Raw genomic sequence first — 23,122 nt, forward strand, 5'->3', positions numbered from 1 at the left:
ATTTTGATTTGATTATTGTCACATGTATTAGCACACAGCGACAAGTATTGTCTCTTGCGTACCATACAGACAAAGCATACCCGTTCAGAGAGAAGGAAAGGAGAGAGTGCAGAATGTAGTGTTATTCAAGATGGCGCCAGAGCAAGGCGACTTCTTGCAAGCTGTGCCCAGCATACCTTCTACTTTCTTTAACAGTTTTATTAACCTGTCCTGACATGCCCAAAGATTGAATACATAAATCAAAGGCTTTACTGTTTCTCTACTCATTTCATAGTTTTATTACTTATTGTATATCTATAATCTCAGTATTCCCTCACTCAAAATTTCCTCACATTAAATTTCACCTGGCATCTGCCCAATTTACTAACTTGTCGATATCCATTTTATGTTGTTTATATGCCTTTCACAGTAAACCACTTTCTCTATTCTCCAACAAGCTGAAATCTTTTATATTGAGCCTTTTTAACAAGACCAGGCTGTTTCTCCTATTATGTACTTGTTGAGAGGAACAACAGTGATTCCACTTACATTTCTGTAAAATGAAAAACATTCACAAGTTCTCTCTGATCTTTAACTAACTTCCTATCAATAATGCTAACTCCCTTTAATGCCATTTGCCTTAATTTGATCATCAATCCTACTTGGTATCTTTTGAAAATCCATATTTACAGCATCTGTTGCATTTCATTCAACAATAAACTACATTATTTCCTCAAAGGACTTAATTAACTTGTTAATCTTGTCTTCCTTTTCTACAAATTGACACTCGCTTTTCGGCTGGGTCTCAATTTTATCCTGTATTGCGGATGTGAGAAGTTTACCAATTGATGTTCTCTTTTTTGAACAGAGGGACAGACTGAAAAATCTACATGGTGCTTTTCACATCCTCAGGATGTCACAGAGTTCTTCGTAGCCAATTAAGTTTTTTTTTGAAGTGTCACCATTTTAATAGAGGGAAACACAGCAGCCAGTTGGCAGACAGAAAGTCACAAAAAACAGAGATTAGATTAACAAATTAACTTTTTAGTTAAAGGGTGGTTGTTAATCTGGACACACAGAGATTTTTGAATACAGCATAGAACTATTAGGTCCACCTGAGTGGAAGGTGGAGAAAGGCATTACGTTGGCAACTCTTAAAGCCATGGTCAATTTCTACATCCAAGATTGTTTGAAGGATTGTGGTTAGAGGCTCAGCTGTTTCTTTTCTGACTTCATTCAGCATTCTTAAATACGTGCCATCAGGACCTTTTTATAACACTTTCCACCCGTTTTTCCCACTACGATTTCCTTTTCTATATTTACCCCAACTAAATGCCCCAAACTCTTTCTTTTGTACTCTCTCATTTCCCTACCACATAGTCCTGTTAAAGCCATTGCAAAGTACTCCTTTTGCATTCTTTCCTTGCTGGCTCTACCCCCTAACCAATCTCTGTTGTTGCCTGATAAAATTCTTCACTATCTTCCATTTAGGCTGCCTCTCATTTTTACTCATTCATTCTTTAATCTGTTCTAATGTTTTTTTGCTCAGTTTGTTTTCTATGTTTGAGTCATTTTTCTTTATTGTTCTGAGCGCTAAATTTTCTATTAACCTTCATTTTATATCTCATTTTAATGTGAATTTCTCTACTCACCCAAGGAAGTCTGTATCACTATCATCTCCTTTCTGACCATTTTCAGTCTGCCAATGTTTATTTCCCATTTAAATGTGATAGTTTCCTTTTCATTTCATTGAAATTGGCTTTTGTCTCCAAGCCAGGTGGCTTTATCTATGACGGACTCTCTCTACAGTTTTGCAACAAACAGTCCAAACATGTGCGGGTTAGGTTGATTGGCCATGTTAAAATTGCCCCTTCGTGTCCTGAGATGCATAGGTTAGAGAGATTAGTGGGTAAATATATAGGGATATGGGGGTAAGGCCTGGGTGGGATTGTGGTCGGTGCAGACTCGATAGGCCAGATGGCCTCTTTCTGCACTGTCGGGTTTCTATGATCTATTCTATGAAACCTAAGTTATGTTATAATCATGGTTTACTGGATATGTCCCTACAACTACATTAACTATTTATGCTAAATAATTTCTTAGAACTCGATTCAACTCAGAGTATTTCCTAGTTAGACTAAAAATATAACACTCTAGAAAACAGTACTCAATACTTTGTTGAAACGGTTCCACTTCTTTACTTTTTACATGACTCGTACGCCAGTTGATCTTTGGATAATTAATGGCATCTATTATTTTATGCCTACTGCTGTTGCATTTTTCTCTAAATTGTCTACATACATCTTCCTCTATCACCTTTCCACTGTTCAGCAGTCTATTATTGTTTCTGATAGACAAGGGAATTAAGGGTTATGGGGAGAAAGCGAGAAAGTGGAACTGATCCACTTCAGATCAGCCATGATCTTGTTGAGTGACGGGGCAGGCTCGAGGGGCTAGATGGCCTACTCCTGCTCCTATTTCTTATGTTCTTATGTATTATATACTTACGATAGATTAACAGTTTTCTTCATGTTCTTTAATTCTAACCAAATAGATTCATTTTTTTACAATATGCTCTAAGTCACCCCTGTGATGTGATGTAATTTTGGTTAACACTGCCACATCCCCTTTTTTTCAATTCTATCCTTACTGAATATTTTATCACCAGAACTGTTCAGTTCCCAGTCTTGCCCTATACTCAGTATTTTTTGCTAATTAAATTCACGATACTTTATACATTTACACAGATGCAACTCAGACCTCACTGTCCATTTGGAAATCTGAACTTGTTTTCTTTTCCTTCTGCTGTTTTCTTTAAAGTTCTGATCTTCCCTACACATTTTGTCTATTTTATTTCATTTCTGTTTCTTTATCTAATTCTTTATAATCTCTATCTAACTTGATTTCTCTTGACTTTCTTCCCAAGGCGTTGAATGTGAACTTTCATTTCACTGGCCAATTTTATTTGCTCTGATTGCACTTTTTGTCCCTCTTCCTGTGCATTTAAACCTTCCTCTACAGGGCTGATAACGCTGCCAACAAAGACATCTGTTCTGGGTTTGCCCAGGTGAAACTAATTCATCCTGCCTAAGTCTCTGAACTGGTCCTAATGTCCCAGAAATATAATCCCTTCCCTTCTTATCATCTCTCCAGATATACACTATTTTGCTATAACTGTATTGATAAGAATTTGATACAGGCAGAAATTCCAAAATTACTACTATTAAGGACCAATTCATCACACTACCGCGCAACTATTAGACCTAAAACATGCATACAGATATGATATTTCATATATTTATGATATTTAGTGATATTTAAACATCTTCATCCCACTATCTCTTCAGTCCACTGAAGTACCTTACAGGCCCAATTCACTTTCTTTCAATTGTACTTTCACCCTTTGTTGCATCTTTAACTTACTACATAAAAATGTAAGAACGTAAGAGTAGGAGCAAGAGTAGACCATTTGGTCCTTCAAGCATCATACTCTGTCATTCAATAAAGTCACCTTGGGGCCTTAACTCCACTTTCCTATCTGTCCTCCATAACTCTTAACCTTGGCAATCAAAAATCCATCTAACTCAGTCTTGAGTGCATTCAATGACCCATCCTTCATAGCTTGATGGTGAAGAAAATTTCCAAACATTAATTACCATCCGAGAGAAGAAATTCCTCCTCACCGTCACCTTAAATGGGAAATTCCTTACTTGTAAACTGTGCCCCCTAGTTCTAGCCTTCCTTACGAGGGCAGACACCCTCTCAGCATCTATCAGTGGTTAGCACTGCTGCCTCACAGCTCCAGGGACCCAGGTTCAATTCCTGACTTGGGTGACTGGCTGTGTGAAGTTTGCATGCTCTCACCATGTCTGTGTGGGTTTCCTCTGGGTACTCCGGTTTCCTCCCACTATCCAAAAGACGAGCTGGTTAGGTGGATTGTCTGTGCTAAATTCTCCCTCAGTGTACCCGAACAGGCACTGGAGTGTGGCGACTAGGGCATTTTCACAGTAATTTCATTACAGTGTTAATGTAAGCCTACTTGTAGCACTAATTAATTATCTTAAACTGTTAAGAGTTCCCTGGACATTTTCAGCCCACTGATATAGCTTCAGTTTGATATACCTAAAGCAGAATACTGGAGTGATACAGCAAGCCTATTAATGCAGAGTTAGCTCAAAATGTCTTTCCTGGCCTGTGCACCACCTTTCCAGCCCCACAGACACTTCCAGCTGACTGAGAAAACTTCATCACAATGACAAGTACTTTCCCTCTATCGCCATCTTGATTCATAAAAATGGTTAGAAGTTATTGCCACCTAGTGGTGAAAATAATAAGATTTTAATCAAAGACTGTTTTGACAGTTCATCTCAGGGAATTAATTGACCGTAGAATCATAGTTTTAAAGTTTATTGATTAGTGTCACAAGTAGGTTTATATTAACACTGATACTTCACTGAAAGTGAAGTTACTGTAAAAATCTCCCTACTGTGCAGAAAGAGGCCATTCGGCCCACCAAGACTGCACCGACAACAATTTAATCCAATCCCTATTGCTGCTGTAACTCCACCTTGCTCATCCCCCTGACATTAAGGAGCAATTGAACATGGCCAATCAACCCAACCCACACATCTTTGAACTGTGGGAGGAAATCGGAGAACTCAGAGGAAATCCACGCAGACACAGGGGTGAATGTGCAAACTCCACACAATCACCCAAGGCTGGAATTGACCCGGGTCCCTGGCACTGTAAAGCAGCAGTGCTAGCCACCGTGCCCATTTTAGAAAAGCTTGTATAATAATGAAAAAGTTTCCTTGTTGCTCAGAAGTCAAATGCACAACGAAAACAGCCAAAACTATTTTTACTGAAGCATTTCAGCAACAACAGGGAAGGTACAGCCTGGTTGATAGATGAAGAAAATATCTAGTTTGAATGGTAAAACAGAAGAGGTGCATCAGCTTGGTCATTTGTTAAACACTGCATATTCAGTTGTGCAGGGTGTATACTAGTCAGTCAGTGCTTTGTACAGCTTCCTCAGACAGATGTCTAGTTCATTGTTTTCTGATGGTCAGACACAGGCGGATTGCCAGCCAGTGTAAGATTGCTGAATATGATGCAGGTAAAGGAGATTTTGGAATAACTAGAGCAAAGTTTCAATGCAAATGCTCATTAATAAAAGGAAGAAGGTTAGCATTTTCACATTGGCTATCGGTTCCCAGCCAATTAACGTAAAAGCTTCACTAAAAAACCAGAAATATACTCTGTAGTAGTTTTGACCAAATGGCTTAGATCTTTGTGAATGATATCAGGAAACCACTGTACTAATATTTAAACACAGAAACTGGAAAAGTGACTGTTGCTTTTGTTTGCTAAACCAGTAATGAATAAAAATTTGCATGGTACAACAAAAGCTCTTGCTGTTAGTATTTGGTTTGAAAACGCGCTGTCTCTCTCTGTACATATACATCACAGTCAGAAATTGACTTTACTTACTATCACAGAGCATCAGTAACTGAATTAAGGTCATCTTTGGGCTGCTCCTCAAGACTAATATCTTTTTTTTATTCATTTGTGGCACATGGGCATCGCTGATTAGCCAGCATTTATTGCCCATTCCTAGTTGCTCTAGAGAAGGAGAGCTGTGCTAGGCCATTTCAGAGGGCATTTGAGAGTCATTGTTATGTCTCTGGAGTTACATATAGGCCAGACCAGATAAAGACGGCAGATTTCCTTTCCTAAAGGACATTAGTGAACCAGATGGGTTTTTCCATAACGACAATGGTTTCATGATCATCAGTAGATCCTTAATTGCAGACTTTTTTTTAAATTGAATTCAAATTCCACCACCTGACCTTTGGGATTTGAGTCCAGGTCCCCAGAACATGAACTAAGTTTCTGGATTAATAGTCTAGCGATAATACCATTAGGCCATTGCCTTCCCATTTCAGTATGACTATAGATAAGAACATAAGAACTAGGAGCAGAAGTAGGCCATCTGCCCCTCATGCCTGCTGCATCATTCAATAAGATCATGGCTGATCTTTTCATGGACTCACCCCACTTACCCGCTTATTCACCATAAGCCTTAATTCCTTTATTGTTCAAAAATTTATCTATCTTTGCCTTAAAAACATTCAACGAGATAGCCTCAACTGCTTCACTGGGTAGGGAATTCCACAGATTCACAACCCTTTGTGTGAAGAAGTTCCTCTGCAACTCAGTCCTACATCTGCTTTCCCTTATTTTGAGGCTATGCCCTCTAGTTCTAGTTCCACCCGCCAATGGAAATAACTTCTCTGCTTCTATCTTATCTATTCCCTTCATAATTTTATATGTTTCTATAAGACCTCCCGTCATTCTTCTGAGTTTCAATGAGTAGAACCCCAGTCTACTCTGTCTGTCATAGCCAACCCTCTCACTCCGGAATCAACCTAGTGAATCTCCTCCGCACCCCCTCTAGTACCAGTATATCCTTTCTCAAGTAAGGAGACCAAAACTGTACACAGTACTCCAGGTGTGGCCTCACCAGCACCTTATACAGCTGCAACATAATCTCATTGTTTTTAAATTCCATCCCTCTAGCAGTGAAGGACAAAATTCCATTTCCATGGTCAATTTTATGAAAACATTATAATTGCTGAGTTATGTTCAGCCTCCAGGAGTCTTGACCACCAGTCAGAGAACTGTTGGGAACCCCCATCAGTTCCAAAGGGAGAGGCTTGATGGAATCAATTGCCCTTCACGCCCTTAAAGGGTTGCGGGCCAGCCTTCCACTCAGTTGAGAGTTGCCAACCAGTCAGAGGCCAGCAGCCCTTCACTGTCATTAGTGCCAGCTGAAGTGGTGGCTGCAAATAGCATTGTACCAGCCAAGGCCCAGTGTTGCGGAGGGGGCCCCAGGCCAGAGGTGAGTGAAGATGGGATAGAGGGCGGGAGTCATGGAAAAAGGGGAGAAGGTGATTAGAGGCAAAGCTGGACATGGCTTTCAGCGGTTGGCCTGAACTCAGCACAATGGCACCGTGGCACAGCGGTTAGCATTTCTGCCTCACAGTGCCAGGGACTGGGGTTTGATTCTGGCCTTGGGTGGCTGTGCGGCGTCTGCACATTCTTCCAGTGTTCTGCATAGGTTTCCTCCAGGTGTTCTGGTTTCCTCCCACAGTCCGAAAGATGTACTGATTAGGTGCATTGGCCATGCTAAATTCTCCCTCAGTGGACTTGAACAGGTGCCGGAGTGTGGCAACTCGGGGATTTTCACAGTAACTTCGTTGTAGTGTTAATGTGAGCCTACTTGTAACACCAATAAATAAACTTTAAACTTTAGGCTGGATTTCTTGATTGGGCACAGAATGCTGAATAATGAGGCCCTGCTCCACCTCACCGCTCTTTTCCCCGTCCACCAGAAATGAGGCGACAAATCGTACAGATTTTATGGCTGTGGGAGACCTATTAATCTTTGAGTTACCTCTAAATGGCAGTGAGTCTAGGGATAATGGATATCAATAGGCTCATTAACAAGTCTAATTGACATGCTGCCACCAGCAGCCAGGAATCAGCCCCATTTGCCCTCTGACAAATCAGGGGAGACTTTCCTGCTGCTGGGAGGCTGATGTGGGACCGTTTCCCAGGATTAAGTGGGCCTGACCATCATGATTCCCAGTGCGATGGGCTGCTTTAAACCCAGCCCATTATCTCTGAAAATGAATTGATGCAACGGTGGATCACTTGGAAAGCCTGGAGCAGGAAATAATGTGTTCCATGAAGTATGTATGATTTGATAGGATATTCAAAAGAATAAAAATGTTTCTAAGCAGGCTACAAAGTTTTTTTTACTTTCTATGAGTTCATAAACTGTATCAAAGTCAACTTATAAGAGAGAAGTATTAACATGGAATTAACCAATGTGCAGAATAACGTGTACGGAACATTAAACCAGCTGGATATGATGGGCTTTACGATTCACCATTGGTTGAGGGCATTATGGGTGGCACGGTGGCACAGTGGTTAGCACTACTGCCTCACAGCTCCAGGGTTCGATTCCCAGCTTGGGTGACTGTCTGTGTGGAGTTTGCACATTCTTCCCTTGTCTGCATGTGTTTCCTCCCACAGCACAAAGATGTGCAGGTCAGACGGATTGACCATGCTAAATTGCTGCTTAGTGTCCTGGGATGCATAGATTAGAAGGATTAGCGGGGTAAAAATGTGGGGTTATGGGGATAGGGCCTGGATGGGATTGTTGTCGATGCAGACTTGATGGGCTGAATGACCTCCTTCTGCACTGTAGGGATTCTATAAATCTATTCTATGATTAATTTACCCAGCTTTATAACTGAGATTCCTTTGGCTGTGAGCGTGGTACAAAACACATGTCATGCAATACAGTGAATGTCCTGCCTGTGTGCAAAACTTTTACTTTTCACTAAACTGCCCTTTCAATTAAAACTGATTTCATATTGCTCCTTATCTCATCAATCTCACATAGCAAGTGTCAGCACCTACGATGGAACTGAGCAGAGGAAATAGTGTCCTTAATGGCAGTTGGAAAAATTCAAATAGAATGTTTACCCAAAATTGCCAAAATTTGATTAAATTACAACCACTCAATTTTTTTAAGAATTTTTCTCCCCAGTGCTGCTGCGATTCTTCACATGAAATGTTCCATCATGACACTATCCTATTCGTTGTGGTTGGCTAATGATCATGGTGCAGATACAGGGTGTAATCAGAGCCTCCCCACTAAAGATCACAAGGAAACAGACACAGACTAGCAGGCAAGGACATACTTTTAGAATGCAAATGAGGGCTACCACATAAAGGGAACCGGACAGGATGGCACCTACAGGAACTAAACTAAAAGTACACCCCCATCTGACAAAATCAGCACCTCTGATCTAATCAAGCAACCCTCTATGGAGACACCTAAAGATTATCATAACTAAGGAAGCATCCCTGGCCCTACAAACTTCCTGAGAATAGTCAAACGCCCATTGTTCAAACCCTGGAGATTCTAGACCATTAATAAACCCATCAGACAGAAACGATTAACACACACTCAAAACCATTGTTACAATACTTGAAGACATCGAAACAGGATGGCCAGAGTCGAATACTGTAAACAAAACATTAGCATTTGAATTGTACAATATATCGAAGTTCAGGTATAACTGTAACCCATTGCGCGGGTCTTTAGAGTGCTTTCGGGACAGTTCTGTTTGTATGTCCTGACTGCACCTCCGTCGACATTAAAATAAAGCTGTACCACTGTTGAACCTGACTCTGAGTCCATAGTGGTCGTGTTCGCCCACTCGCGCTAACAAGGGCGAGTAGATCAGAGATTCAGAGTTGAAATTCCAGCTGTGAATTGGAATTTTTAGAAGATTGCGCAACCTGGCCTGACCCACTTCTAACTCCAGTCCAATATTTTGACTCTTCAGGCTGAAGAGTCGCAAAGAGTCGCTGAAGAGTTGCATGAGTTGCAAAAACCCAGCTTGCAGGTGCAGCAGGTGGTCAGGAAGGCGAATGGGATGCTGGCCTTCATAGCGAGGGGGATTGAATATAAAAGTAGGGAGGTCTTGCTGCAGCTGTATAGGGCATTGGTGAGGCCACAGCTGGAGTACTGTGTGCAGTTTTGGGCGCCGCACCTGCGCAAAGATATTTTGGCCTTGGAGGGAGTGCAGAGGAGGTTTACTAGGCTGATACCGGAGTTGAGGGGGTTGAGCTATGAGGAGAGGCTGAATAAACTGGGCTTGTACTCGTTAGAGTTTAGAAGAATGAGGGGAGATCTCATTGAGACGTATAAGATGATGAATGGGATGGATAGGATGGAGGTGGAGAGACTCTTCCCGCTCAAAAAAGACAGTAGGACTAGGGGGCACAGCCTCAAGATAAAAGGGGGGCGGTTTAGAATGGAGTTGAGGAGGAACTTCTTCACTCAAAGGGTGGTGAATCTCTGGAATTCTCTGCCCGTTGAAGTGGTGGAGGCTGCCTCGCTAAATATTTTTACGACGCGGGTTGATGGGTTTTTGATAAGAGAGGGGATTAAGGGTTATGGGGAGAGGGCGGGAAAGTGGAACTGAGCAGCGACAGATCAGCCATGATCTTATTGAATGGCGGGGCAGGCTCGAAGGGCTAGATGGCCTACTCCTGCTCCTATTTCTTATGTTCTTATGTTCTTATGAATTTTCAGCCTGTGTGATGGACTGGAGGACTGGGCTGGGGGAGAGGTGGGTGGTAAAATAGCAGCGAGTTACATTGACACAGCTCGCAAATCATAGAATGTCTCCAGTACAGAAGGAGGCCATTCAGCTCATTGAGTCTGTACCGACCATAATCCCACCCAGAACTTATTCCTGTACATTTACCTTGCCCCAGGACACTAGGGTCAATTTAACATGGCCAATCTGCCTAACCTGCACATTTCTGGACTGAGAGGAAACTGGAGCACCTGGAAGAAACCCACGCAGGCATGGGGAGAAAGTGCAAACTCCATACAGACAGTGACCTGAGGCCGGAACTGAATCTGCATCCCTGGCGCTGTGGGGCAGCATTGCTAACTACTGTGTCACTGTGCAGTCCTGCCACTGGGAAAGTCCTGTCTGGAGACAATACACACTTCTTTAACCTGTGTTTAACACTCTCTCCACTCACGTTGTCTGTATTTTTGAGACTTGAGTACCTGTAAAGACTCGCATTTCAACCATTGTTTTGAAAATTGAGTTTGTGTCTTTATATGCCCTATTTGTGAACAGAACTCCCACTCACCTGACGAAGGAGCAGCAAGCGCTCCGAAAACTAGTGGCTTTTGCTACCAAGTAAACCTCTTGGACTTTAACCTGGTGTTGTGAGACTTCTTACTGTGTTTACCCCAGACCAACGCCGGCACCTCCACATCATGACTGGGAAAGTTGTCCAGGGAGATGGGTTGGCTGCTACACAAGGAGATGGGCAGCCAAATTGCATATATAAAGCTCCAAAGAGGGGCTATTGAGAGGGCAAGCTGGCATTTTGCCAATGGCAGAACAGCCCATGCCATGTTTGGAGGCTGCCAACATAATAGAAGTGGACTTCATGTGGCAATCTGGAGAGGGCCCCAGCAGAGATGAGAAGTCCATGCCTGTAATAGGGACTACATACATTGAGGGCCATATCGCAGCTAAGATGCAGCAGAGGAGCTTTCTCTCCATCCTGATCACCTACTTTTATAGATTGCAGCTTCTTAATATTTTATGTAGATGTCAGTCTTCATAATCTTTGACCTATATTGGAAACACCTACCTCTCTCAGCGAGGTTGTAGAGATCCTGATCCTTTGGGGTGGCAGCATTTAAATCCCACTCGTCGCCCTTAATTGGGCAGCGAGCTCGGATGAAGCCAATTAGGAGTCTGCCCACAAGAATATTTTCCAGAAAGTTTCACGTATGTGGGCTCAGGATCCTCAGCTGGTTCCAACATTGGTGTCCGGAAGCCCACAGGAAACTTTGACTTTAATGGTCTCAAGGCAGCTTTCTGGCTGGCATGGTGACACAATGGTTAGCACTGCTGCCTCACAGCACCAGGGACCCAAGTTCAATTCCGAACTTGGGTGACTGCCTGTGTGAAGTTTGCATGCTCTCCTCGTGACTGCATGGGTTTCCTCTGGGTGCTCCAGTTTCCTCCCACAATCCAAATATATGCAGGTTAGGTGAATTCGCCATGTTAAATTGGCCCTTAGTGTGAGAGGGATTAGCAGGGTAAATGTGTGGGTTTACACAGATAGGACCTGGGTCGGATTGTTGTCAGTGCAGGCTTGATGGACCAAATGGCCTTCTTCTGCACTGTCTATGATTGTATGCAAGATGGTGTTGCCCACATCTGAATGACATATGCAAAACTTCTGCTGATGTTCATAAGGTACTTTTATCTCTCTCAAATTCAGTAAGGTCAACACCAGCTTCTAATAGACTGGCTAATGGAATTTGAGACATATTTAAACTATAACATACGACACTCCTTATTTCCTACCCACCTGTTATTAATTGCAAGTCTACATTCATTTGAACTCGATCCCGATGTTCTTTGTTGTGAAGCATTCACAGGTAGCAGAAACTGAGCTAAAGATGTCTTTGTAAGCTTAGGGTTCAAATGATGGTCAAGATGATTGTGACCTTGTCTGAACCCCTTGATTTGCAACTCACTCTCTGGTATCTATAACTCTGCAAAATATGAACAAAACGACTTAGACAGCAATTTATTGTAATTAGCTGAAGTAGGTGGATATAAACTCTGAGCAGATTCTCATTTCTCCAATCATTTCTCCTCTACTTAATGAAAGATGGTAGCCAAGTATATACAAAATGCTTAATCATGTGATTGAATGGTATATTTTTATATCACGTGCTTGATTTGCTAGCTATAACACACAAAAATATAGCTCTTAGCCAAAAGCATCCACAGAGCAATACTAACTGAGAATAAGGTATTAATGTATTGGCAATCAATAAAGTACATTGAATAAATGATTATATCTTCCATAAAGTCTAAATGGGTTGGGATTTTACCAGAGCTGTTGAGATGGTGGCAAAAGGTAAAGGGAGTAAGCCAATATTTTCCCGCAGCCACAGAGTATTTCCAGTGGTGAAAAGATCAGTGGTTCAGCCACCTGCTGAGAGATGGCCCGCCAATTTAGAGAATTGATTCACTTAGCAATGGTTACTCTATACCCCTGCTGGCATTTTACTGGTGTCAGAATGGCCTTTGTGTTTGGGGGGCCCTCCAGGTAGAGGCAACCTTCCAGTGGCTTCCCAGGTGGTGTTGGTTGGGGTTTGGATTGCTTTGCCTGCTGGGCACTACATGTCACACGGAGAGCCCAGTGGCAGGAAAGGACATCCCCATGACCCTGACACTGGGGGGGAGGGGGGGGGGGGAGAATGGGGGTTGGTGGGGGAAGGGGGAAGAGGAGGGGAAGACACATTACTCTGATCGTCAGAGCCTACATGGCTGGCCCCAGCAAATTAAAAGTAAACTCACTGGCCATTCAAATGCATCTTTACATTGAACCCTCCCCCCTCATCACCCCAATTTCCTTTTCCCTGCAGCCTCAGCAGTGACCACCTACCTCTAGAAGAGGTGCTGCTGTGGGTGGCAGAGTTGTCAGCCCTTCAATTGGGACAGCAGCTTGGAGGGAAAGAAAACCATCCTTAATTGGTTGGTGGTCTTGGTGGTTTTAAAATTTTAAAAAACTTTTTCTCCATTTATAAAGTTATAGCCTCAAGATAAGGTGGGGGGCAATTTAGATCAGAGTTGAGGAGGAAATTCTTCACTCAAAGGGTGGTGAATCTCTGGAATTCTCTGCCTGTTGAAGTGGTGGAGGCTACCTCGCTGAATATATTTAATTCACGGGTCGATAGGTTTCTGATAGACAGGGGAATTAAGGGTTATGGGGAGAGGGCGGGAAAGTGGAATTGATCCACTTCAGATCAGCCATGATCTTATTGAATGGCGGGGCAGGCTCGAAGGACTAGATGGCCTACTCCTGCTCCTATTTCTTATGTTCTTAAAGTTACAGAGCCAATTGCTCAGTGAACTGGGCAGAATTTAATCCATACAATAAAGGCAAAATACTGCAGATGCTGGAATCTGAAACAAAAACAGAAAATGCTGGAAAATCTCAGCCAGTCTGATAGCATCAATGGAGAGAGAGTCGAGCCAATGTTTTCATTCTAGATGGAAGGGTCATCCTGACTGAAAATGTTGACTCTATTGTCTCACCACAAATACTGTCAGATCTGCTGAAATTTTCCAGCAGTTTCTGTTTTTGTTGCAGATCCGAATCCATTCCTTGCTTGCTCCAAAAACCAAATTCAAAATCCAAGTGAATCCAATTCATAGTCTCCAGAAGAGAGACAAACAAGATCCCAGCTGACATGATAAGGCATTGCGCCCTATTTTGGCCCTGATCTGACACTGGATCTTAACCAAAAAGCCAAGAAGTGATGGTGCTTCTGGTGGTGGCTTCTTAATTGGCCATATCAGGTAAAATCTCCCCTCACCCCTGATCAAAATCTCCTCTTATCTTTTTCAAGGGTATCATTGAGATTTTTTCTGATGTGCACATGAAACATTTGGTATTCCTGCATGGTTTGATCTTTGAAAGTGTTAAGATCTTTCAGTATTGGCTGACACCATTCTGAATAGGTCTTATTTAATTCTTCCCAAGTGTGGTCAACAGCATCCCCATTCTGGACTTTTATTTTTCTTTCCAATACTCTGAGTCTCCTGTGCAAATCACAAAGTAGTCGTTTCCAATCAGCTTTGAGTTTTAAAAGGCCTTTTGTTAACTATCCACTTGCCTGGATCCCTGATGCTCTATCTTGTGCCTCAACGCTGGCAAGCACTTTTTGCTTTGACAGCAGGCTTCATTAACCCTTTATGGTCACTTTGAGGCTTTCTAACTTCCCAAGTGAATTCTCAATCTCACTAGGCAATTCTGCAGCCTCTTGTACAGCCTCTGTACTGCCCATTACCCTGGTGGATACATCAGTATTTTTTTTGAGTCAATTCTTGGCTCAATTAGATCATAAGTAGGCTCTTTGATTTTATTAACAGGGACAACGCTTGAACTATGACACTGTCCTAGGTTGTTGAACTACATCTCATTGCCCTATATAATGCTGACATTTTTAATGGTTAATTCAGAAACAACCTAAACAATCTATTGCTTCGAATGTTTATTTCATGTTAGGAACAAATAGAACTGAAAAGACTTATGAAGGGTTTATATTGGAAAGGGGAGGCCACACATTTTTGTCAAGAAAGAACTGTTATCCTGAGAGTTACTGGTTCACCTCAGAGCTCATTGTTAACAAGGGATCTGGACATTTCTTCAAAAGGTTCACTGAATAAAAATGTATTAATACAGGCTATTGATTTGAAGTCTGTGTCTTTCCAATTGTACAGAGTAAAATTAAATTGTGCTCTAATGAAGGGACCTCGTGTGCCTGGCATTGTTTCTGAACTAACTATTAGAAATGTCGGCTATATATCAGCACAGGCAGTATAGTTTATCGAGAGCGTGGGATAGAATGGCACCACTTCTGATGTTGTTAATGATATCAAAGCAAAAGTACTTGCCATCATTGATACAGAATACAGCATCAAGAATGCAGGGAAGTGGACATTTAACAAAAAGCCTTTTAAAACACCAAACTGATTGGAATAACAGCCGGGATTTCCCAGCCGTGCTCACCCCAAAACTGGAAAATCCCGTCCAAGGTCAACGGACCTTTGCGTTGTCTGCCCCCACCCTCATGCCTGCTATGATTCCCGTGTCAGGCAGGACTAGAAAATTCTCCCCAACGTGTGACTTGCATAGAAAAATCAAAGTATTGGAAAGAAAGCTCTAAGTTCAGAATTGTCACTCGGCGATAAACCTTCTCTCTCGAGTAAATCATAGCAATTGACGAAGTCTTTTTGCTTTTAAATCAGAATAGTAAACATTATAGTGAAAACCTCATTAGCCCTAACCTCAGCACCAACCCAACCCTCATATCTGTCTGTGTATTCAAAATCCTGGACTAGCCCCCAATTCATATTATCTTGGACCAGGGTACAAGATTTTTGGTATGATTGGTTAGGGACCAGTAACGTATCATTGAGAGTAAAGTTTGAGATCCCAGACACTTGCTAAGCTTTGGAATTCCTTCCTAAGGTTGCTCTGACTTAGACTATCTCAATAACTGCTCACCTCCCAATGTTTCAATCTTGTCGCCCAAGAGTATGTTCCCTTGAATTCCCAAGCCTGCACTCCAGCACTAACCCAGGAAAACTTCAGCTCTTTTGCTATGCTGAGCAGAACATCACTGCTCCAAAGGGCTACTTTTGTCCCAACGTCTGACAGCATGGAGTCACCAATCTTCTGATGGCTTTTCCCAAGCCCTGATTACCTGAAGCTTGCCAATAGCAATACTTTTACTGCTTGGAATGGTTACTTTGCTCTTCTCTCCAGCAGTTTCTCTCCTTGATAGTTCCCACTGGTGGTCTCTTCCTTCCAGTGATCTCCTCCTGATGGCTCCTTCCCTGATCCTCACTCTCTCACCTGAGGACCTCACCCTGTCTCTTCTCTGGCTTCCCACTAACTTTTTGGGATCTCTCCCTATCCCAGGACTCCTCTATGTTTTGGCGTCCCACTCTTGGGTCCTGTGATCAGACTCCCCCCCACCCCATGCAGGTGCCTTGGCACTTTTCCCCAGCCTGAAGATTTTACAATGCTGAAATCTGCAGCATGCTCCCTCTGTGTGTATGTGCAGAAACTCCTGGGGCATGTTGGGACTTGCACTTCTCTGCTCTGAACTCAGGGAAGTCAGGATTCTTCACTAAATAAACTCTCAAATTTATTAAATCCAACATTTGGGTCTTACAAAACCACAGTCGATGAATCATGGTGAGAACTCTTTTGATCGGAGTCAGACCTCACATGGGGGAAGATGCTTATGATTGTTGGAGATCAATCAGCTCAATCTCTGGACATCACTGCAGGAGTTCCTCAGTCCAGCAGTTGCTTTACCGATGACTATTCCTCTTTCATAAGGTCAGAAATGGGATGTTCACTGGTAAGTGCACTTTGTCCTGTGCCATTGACAACTCCTCAAATAACAAAATGTCCATATGCAGCAAGATCTAGACAACATTCAGATTTGAGTTGATTGAACTGCAAATAGTGTTCTCACCATACAATGGCCAGGCAATGACCACCTCCAACATGAGATAGTCGAAGAATCTCTACTTGACATTCAACAGCATTACATTTGACAAATCTCTCACTATTAACATCCTGGAGGGGAAGGCGGGTGTGGAGTGGGAAAGCTGTCAAACATTTAACTGGAGCAGCCACATAAATACTGTGACCACAACAGCAGACCAGAGGTTTGGTATTTTGTGGTGAATGATTCACCTCCTGACTTTCACAAAGTCACCACCTACAAGACACAGAATTGTGAAGGAATAATCTCTACTCGCTTGGAGGGGGGCATCTCCAATGGCATTCAAGAAGCTCAACACCATTGTCCAATTCCTCCACTCCGGTACACTGTAGCTCCTGTATTCATGGGATATGGGTGTTGCTGGCTGACCAGCATTTGTTACCCATCCCTAGTTGCTTGAGGGCAGTTGTGAGTCAATCACATTGCTGTGGATCTGGAGTCACATGTAGGCCAGACCAGCTAAGGATGGCAGATTTCCTTCCCTAAAGGGCATTAGTGAACCAGATGGGTTTTTCCAACAATTGACAATGGTTTCATGGTTATCAGTAGATTCTTAATTCCAGATATTGTTTATTGAATTCAATTTCCATCATCTGCCATGGCAGGATTCGAACCCAGGTCCCCAGAACACTGGTTGAGTTTCTGGATTAATTAACTAATTACAAGATGCACTGCAGCGTTTCCCAGAGCCACAGCCTTTATTGCCCAGAAGGACGAGGGCAGCAGCTGTATTACCGTTTCCACTTGCAGATTCCCGCAGAATTACCCTGTATCCTGATGTGGAAAAAAATTGCCATTTCCTTATCATTGCTGGGTTGAAATCTTGACACTTTCTACTAAAAAATACTGGAGGAATAACTTTACCACATGAGTCATAATGAATCAAGGAGGTGGTTCACAATCACCTTTTTGAGGGCAATTATGAATTGGCAATAAATACTGACCTTGCCAATGATACCCACATCCCATAAATAAATTTTAAAAATCCTTTCAGTCCTTACTGTAAATGCTGCAAGTGAAACATGTGAACAATAAAGGCTTGCTCTTTGTATTGCATACCATGACTATTTGATTTATGCTAGTATGGTGTATGAATACATTTCATTGATTATTTATCTATCTGTAGTTTATAAGGAGGACACATTTTTAATTTTCAGGAATCCATCAAAAGACATTTGCTTTACTGCCTCTGCTGGGGATAGCATACAAATCATTCTCCAGTGGTGACACACACCCTTCTCCAACATTCAGATTTCAGCATCTTCATAGAATCTCTACAGTGCAGAAGGAGATCATTCGGCCCATCAAGCCTGCACCAACTCTCTGAAAGCATACCACCCTATTCCTGTAACTCCACATATTTAGCCCACTAATTCCCCTAACCTACATCTCTTGGGACACTAGGGGGCGATTTAGCGTGGCCTGCACACCTTTGGACTGTGGAGCACTTAGAGGAAACACACACCAACATGGGGACAACATGCAAACTCTACACAGGCAGTGACCCAAGGCTAGAATCGAATCTGGGGCCCTGGCGCTGTGCCAGCCATGTTCTTCTTTAACGATAAAATCTAAAGCCTTATTAGCACCGCTATGGTAGATACAATGTAGATAATTTAAATTATATTTTAAAGTCTTGCATCCATGTTTGCAAATGCTTATTTCGACCCACGGAAAAAGAACAGAAAGAGGCTACTTGCTCTTTATGCCAGTGTTGGCTCTCCACAAGAGCTATTAGTTCCACTTGCCTGTTCTAATCCACAACACTATAAATTTTACCCCTTGAAGTATTAATCTAATTCAGTTTTAAAAGTATTAATGAATCTGCTTCTACTACACCTTAAGGCAGATCTTAACAGCTCACTGTGTAAAAAAGCATTTTCCTTGTGTTACCCCTTTCCTTTCAATTTTCTTAAGTCTATATCGTCCTATTAGTGCCTTTCTGCAAACAGAAACTGTTTCTCTTCATTTTCTCTACCAAAACCTTTCATGATTTTGAACCCTTTGATCAAATCTTCTCTTTACCTTCTCGGCTCTGAAGAGAACACCCCAGATTTCTTCAGTCTTTCAAATAACCAAATTCTTTATCACTGGTACCATTACAGCTTATTTCCTTTGCACCCTTCTCCAATGCCAATGTAGTGTCAAAAATTGGTTGCGGTACACCAGCTGTTTTATATAGATTTGCATGACATTTTGCTTTCCCACGCCTCTGTTTTTAAAGTCATATGCCCAAATAACAGCCTATAGATGTGGAGCCAAGTCAGATTCAATTCCTCAGAACAAATTCAATTTTCTTTTTGTGGGATGCAGGTGTCTCTAGAAAGCCAGCATTTAGTGCTAATCTTTAATTGCCCTTGAGAAGATGGTGGTGATCCATCTTCTTGAGCCGCTGCAGTCCTTATGGTGTAGATAGTTCCACAGTGCTGTTGGGGAGACACTTGCAGATTTTTGACTCTGCGACAATGAAGGAACAGCGATATAATTTAAAGTCAGGATGGTATGTGGCTTGGAGGGAAGCTTCCAGGTGGAATTGATTCCATGTATCTGCTGCTCTTGTCCTTCTAGGTGGTAGAGGTCACAGGTTTGGAAGGTGCTGCCAAATGAACCTTGTTGAGTTGCTGCAGTGATCCTGTGGGATGGTACACACTGCTACCACTGTGCATTAGTAGTGGAGGGACTGAATATTTAAGGTGATGAATAAAGTACCAATCAAGTGGGCTGCTTTTTTTCCTGGATGGTGTTGAGCTCCTTGAGTGTTGTTGAAACTGCACTCATCTAGGCAATTGGAGAATTTTCCATTGCACTCCTGACCTGTGCCTTGCAGATGGTGAATAGGCTTTGGGGAGTCAGGAGCTGTGTTACTCTCCACAGAATTGCCAGCCTCTGGCCTGCTCTTGTAGCCACAGTACTTATATGGCTTGTCCAATTCAGTTTCTGGTTATTGTTAACCTGAGGATGCTGATAGTGGGGAATTCAGTGACAGTAATATCAATGAATGTGAAGGAGAGATGTATAGATTCTCTCTTGCTGGAAATGGTCATCGCCTGGCTTGTGTTTTGTGTGAATGCGACTTGCAACTTATCAATAGAAGCCTGAATATTGTCCAGACCTTGCTGCATATGGGTATGGATTGCTTCAGTGTCTGAGGAATCATGAATGGTGCGGAACACTGCAATCATCATAGAACATCCGCACATCTGACCTTATGATGGAGGAAAGATCACTGATAAAGCAGTTGAAGATGGTTGGGTCAAGGACACTGATCTGAGGAACTCCTGAAGCAATGTCCCAGGACTCAGATGTATAATGTCTAACAACTAGAACCAGAACTAGAGGGCACAGCCTCAAAATAAGAGGGGGGCAGTTTAGAACAGAGCTGAGGAGGAGCTTCTTCTCTCAGAGGGTGGTGAATCTCTGGAATTCTCTGCCCATTGAAGTGGTGGAGGCTACCTCGTTGAATATGTTTAAGTCATGGGTAGATAGATTTCTGATAGATAAGGGAATTAAGGGTTATGGGGAGCAGGTGGGAAAGTGGAACTGATCCACTTCAGATCGGCCATGATCTTATTGAATGGCGGGGCAAGCTCGAAGGGCTAGATGGCCTATTCCTGCTCCTATTTCTTAAGTTCTTATGTTTTTAACTACATCCATTTTTCTTTGTGATAGGTGTGACTCCAACCAGTGAAGAGTTTCCCTCTGGTCCCCATTGACTTCAGTTTTGAACAAAGAACAAAGAACAATACAGCAAAGGAACAGGCCCTTCGGCTCACCAAGCCTGCAGCGACACATGACGTCTTTGTAAATTAGAGATCCTTTTGCCCCCAAGCGATCGGTCTCCCTCTCTTCCTTGCCTATTCATGTATCTGTCAAGATGCCTCTTAAACGTACTGTATCTGCTTCTACCGCCTTCCCTGGCAGCATCTTCCAGGCATTTACTATGCTAGCGTTCGATGCCATACTTGATCAAGCTGCCTTGATGTAAACTCTCACTTCCCTTTTTGACTTCAGCTCTTTTGTCCATGTTTGGATAATGGGCGTACTGGAAGCCAAACTAGGTGTCAGCGAGCAGTATTTTGGATAACTCTTTTGGCAAAACTATTTGAATTCCGAACTTGGCATTGCTTCTTTGTTATAATAGGTGTAGGTGTGTCTACTAGAGACAGTCCTAGCAGGATATCTATATTCTGGGGAGGTACTCTGACTCATCATTACTGGGGTGAGTGGCATAGCTTAGTCTGACCAACGTAGCTGCTGTAGCAATGATTTGTTGCTCACCTATTGACTATTGCTCCCTGTCAGGTTGGGATATAGCATTGTGGATCCCTAATAATGACAAATACATGTGCTGGGGGCAGAGTGGGTGGAATTTTCAGAAGACCCTGTTTCCTATCAGACCAACTCAAACTGTGAGCAACAGCTTTACATATAAGGTATGGTTAATGTATGCTATTATACATTAGCACTGTGCGATGGGGAGCAAAATGGATTTTTATTGTTCACCTACACAAAACTACTCTCTGTAGCACTGATTCCCAGGCATAAGCTTTCTCTTCTTTCTTACGAATTGTACTACAATAATGGAGAATGCATTTTGTTTCAACGCTCTACCTAATTAAGAATTATCACTCCACACATTAACATTTGGACATTAACTGAAGTAAAATTGAAATGTTTCTGGGGAAATGACAGTCCTTTGGTTACCTGAAAAACTCAAACAACCTGAAGGAATTTAAAGGAGAAAAGAAAGCTAAGATTAATAAAGGGGAGAACTCCTTATTTATGGGAGTGTGCTGTTAAAATCTCAGTGCAATCCAAATATCTACTATACAGTTAAATAGTGACACCGAGAAACACTGAAGTTGATTCCTTTAACCGTTGCACTTCATCATCAGTTATTGATGTCTCCTGTGATATAGCAAACAGATGTTAATGTGGATACACAACACCAAACAGAAGACAGAGGGTGTTTGTAAAGGGTTGTTTCACAAACCGGTGGCCTGTGACCAATGGTGTGTCTCAGGGATCGGTGCTGGGTCAACTGTTATTTGTCTTTATATTAATGATCTGGATGAGAATTTAGTAGGCATGGTTTGTAGGTTTGCAGATAACACCAAGATTGGTGGCAGTGTGGACAGTGAAGAAGGTTATCTCTGATTGCAATGGGATCTTGATCAATTGGGCCAGTGAGCTGACGAATGGCAGATGGAGTTTAATTTAGAATAATGCGAGGTGGTGCATTTTGGTCGATCGCACCAAGGCAGGACTTAGTTAATTGTAGGGCATTAGGGAAAGTTACAGAACAAAGAGATCTAGGGGTACATGTTCATAGCTCCTTGAAAGTGGAGTCACAGGTGGACAGAGTGGTGAAGAGGGCAATCAGCATGCTTGGTTTCATTGGTCAGAACATTCAATACAGGAGTTGGAACACCTTGTTGAAGTTGTACAAGACATTGTTAAGGCCACACTTGGAATATAATGTACAGTTCAGTCACCCTATTATAGAAAGGATATTATTAAACTAGAAGAAGTGCAGAAAAGATTTACTAGGATGCTACTGGGACTTGATGGTTTGAGTTATAGGGAGAGGCTGCATAGACTGGGACTTTTTTCTCTGGAGTGTAGGAGGCTTAGGGGTGATCTTACAGAGGTCTATAAAATCATGAGGGGTGAAGTTCTGCTAGATAGTCAATATCTTTTCCCAAAGGTAGGGGAGTCTAAAACTAGAGGGCATCAGTTTAAGATGAGAGGGGAGAGATACAAAAAGGTCCAGAGGGGTAATTTTTTCACACTGAAGAACGTAAGAACATAAGAAATAGGAGCAGGAGTAGGCCATCTAGCCCTTTGAGCCTGCCCCGCCATTCAATAAGATCATGGCTGATCTGAAGTGGCTCAGTTCCACTTTCCCGCTTTCTCCCCATAACCCTTAATCCCCTTGCCTACCAAAAACCTATCTATCTGCGTCTTAAATATATTTAGCGAGGTAGCCTCCACCAATTCAACGGGCAGAGAATTCCAGAGATTCACCACCCTTTGAGTGAAGAAGCTCCTCCTCAACTCTGTTCTAAAAAGCACCCCCCTTATCTTGAGGCTGTGCCCTCTCGTCCTGCTGTCCTTTGAGTGGGAAGAATCTCTCTACCTCTACCCTATCCATCCCTTTCATCATCTTATACATCTCAGTGAGATCCCCCCTCATCCTTCTAAACTCTAACGAGTACAAGCCCAGTCTATTCAGCCTCTCCTCATAGCTCAACCCCCTCAACTCCGGTATCAGCCTAGTGAACCTCCTCTGCACTCCCTCCAAGGCCAAAATATCCTTGCGCAAGTGTGGCGACCAAAACTACACACAGTACTCCAGCTGCGGCCTCACCAGTGCCCTGTACAGCTGCAGCAAGACCTCCCTACTTTTATATTCAA

General features: G+C 42.5%; 1 long non-coding RNA gene across 1 annotated transcript in view; it reads left to right on the forward strand.

Moving 5' to 3' along the window:
• LOC145358851 (uncharacterized) overlaps positions 1–22,522 on the forward strand; it is a 57,488-nt gene extending 34,966 nt beyond the window's left edge. The window contains exons 3-4 of the long non-coding RNA XR_013889518.1: positions 20,847–20,924; positions 21,008–22,522. This is a non-coding gene — a long non-coding RNA (uncharacterized LOC145358851). The remainder of the gene's footprint in view (positions 1–20,846; positions 20,925–21,007) is intronic.
• Positions 22,523–23,122: the final 600 nt, after the last annotated feature.

Source organism: Carcharhinus amblyrhynchos, chromosome 26 (genome assembly GCF_965287045.1).
Source record: "Carcharhinus amblyrhynchos chromosome 26, sCarAmb.v2.hapA, whole genome shotgun sequence".
NCBI lineage: Eukaryota > Metazoa > Chordata > Chondrichthyes > Carcharhiniformes > Carcharhinidae > Carcharhinus > Carcharhinus amblyrhynchos.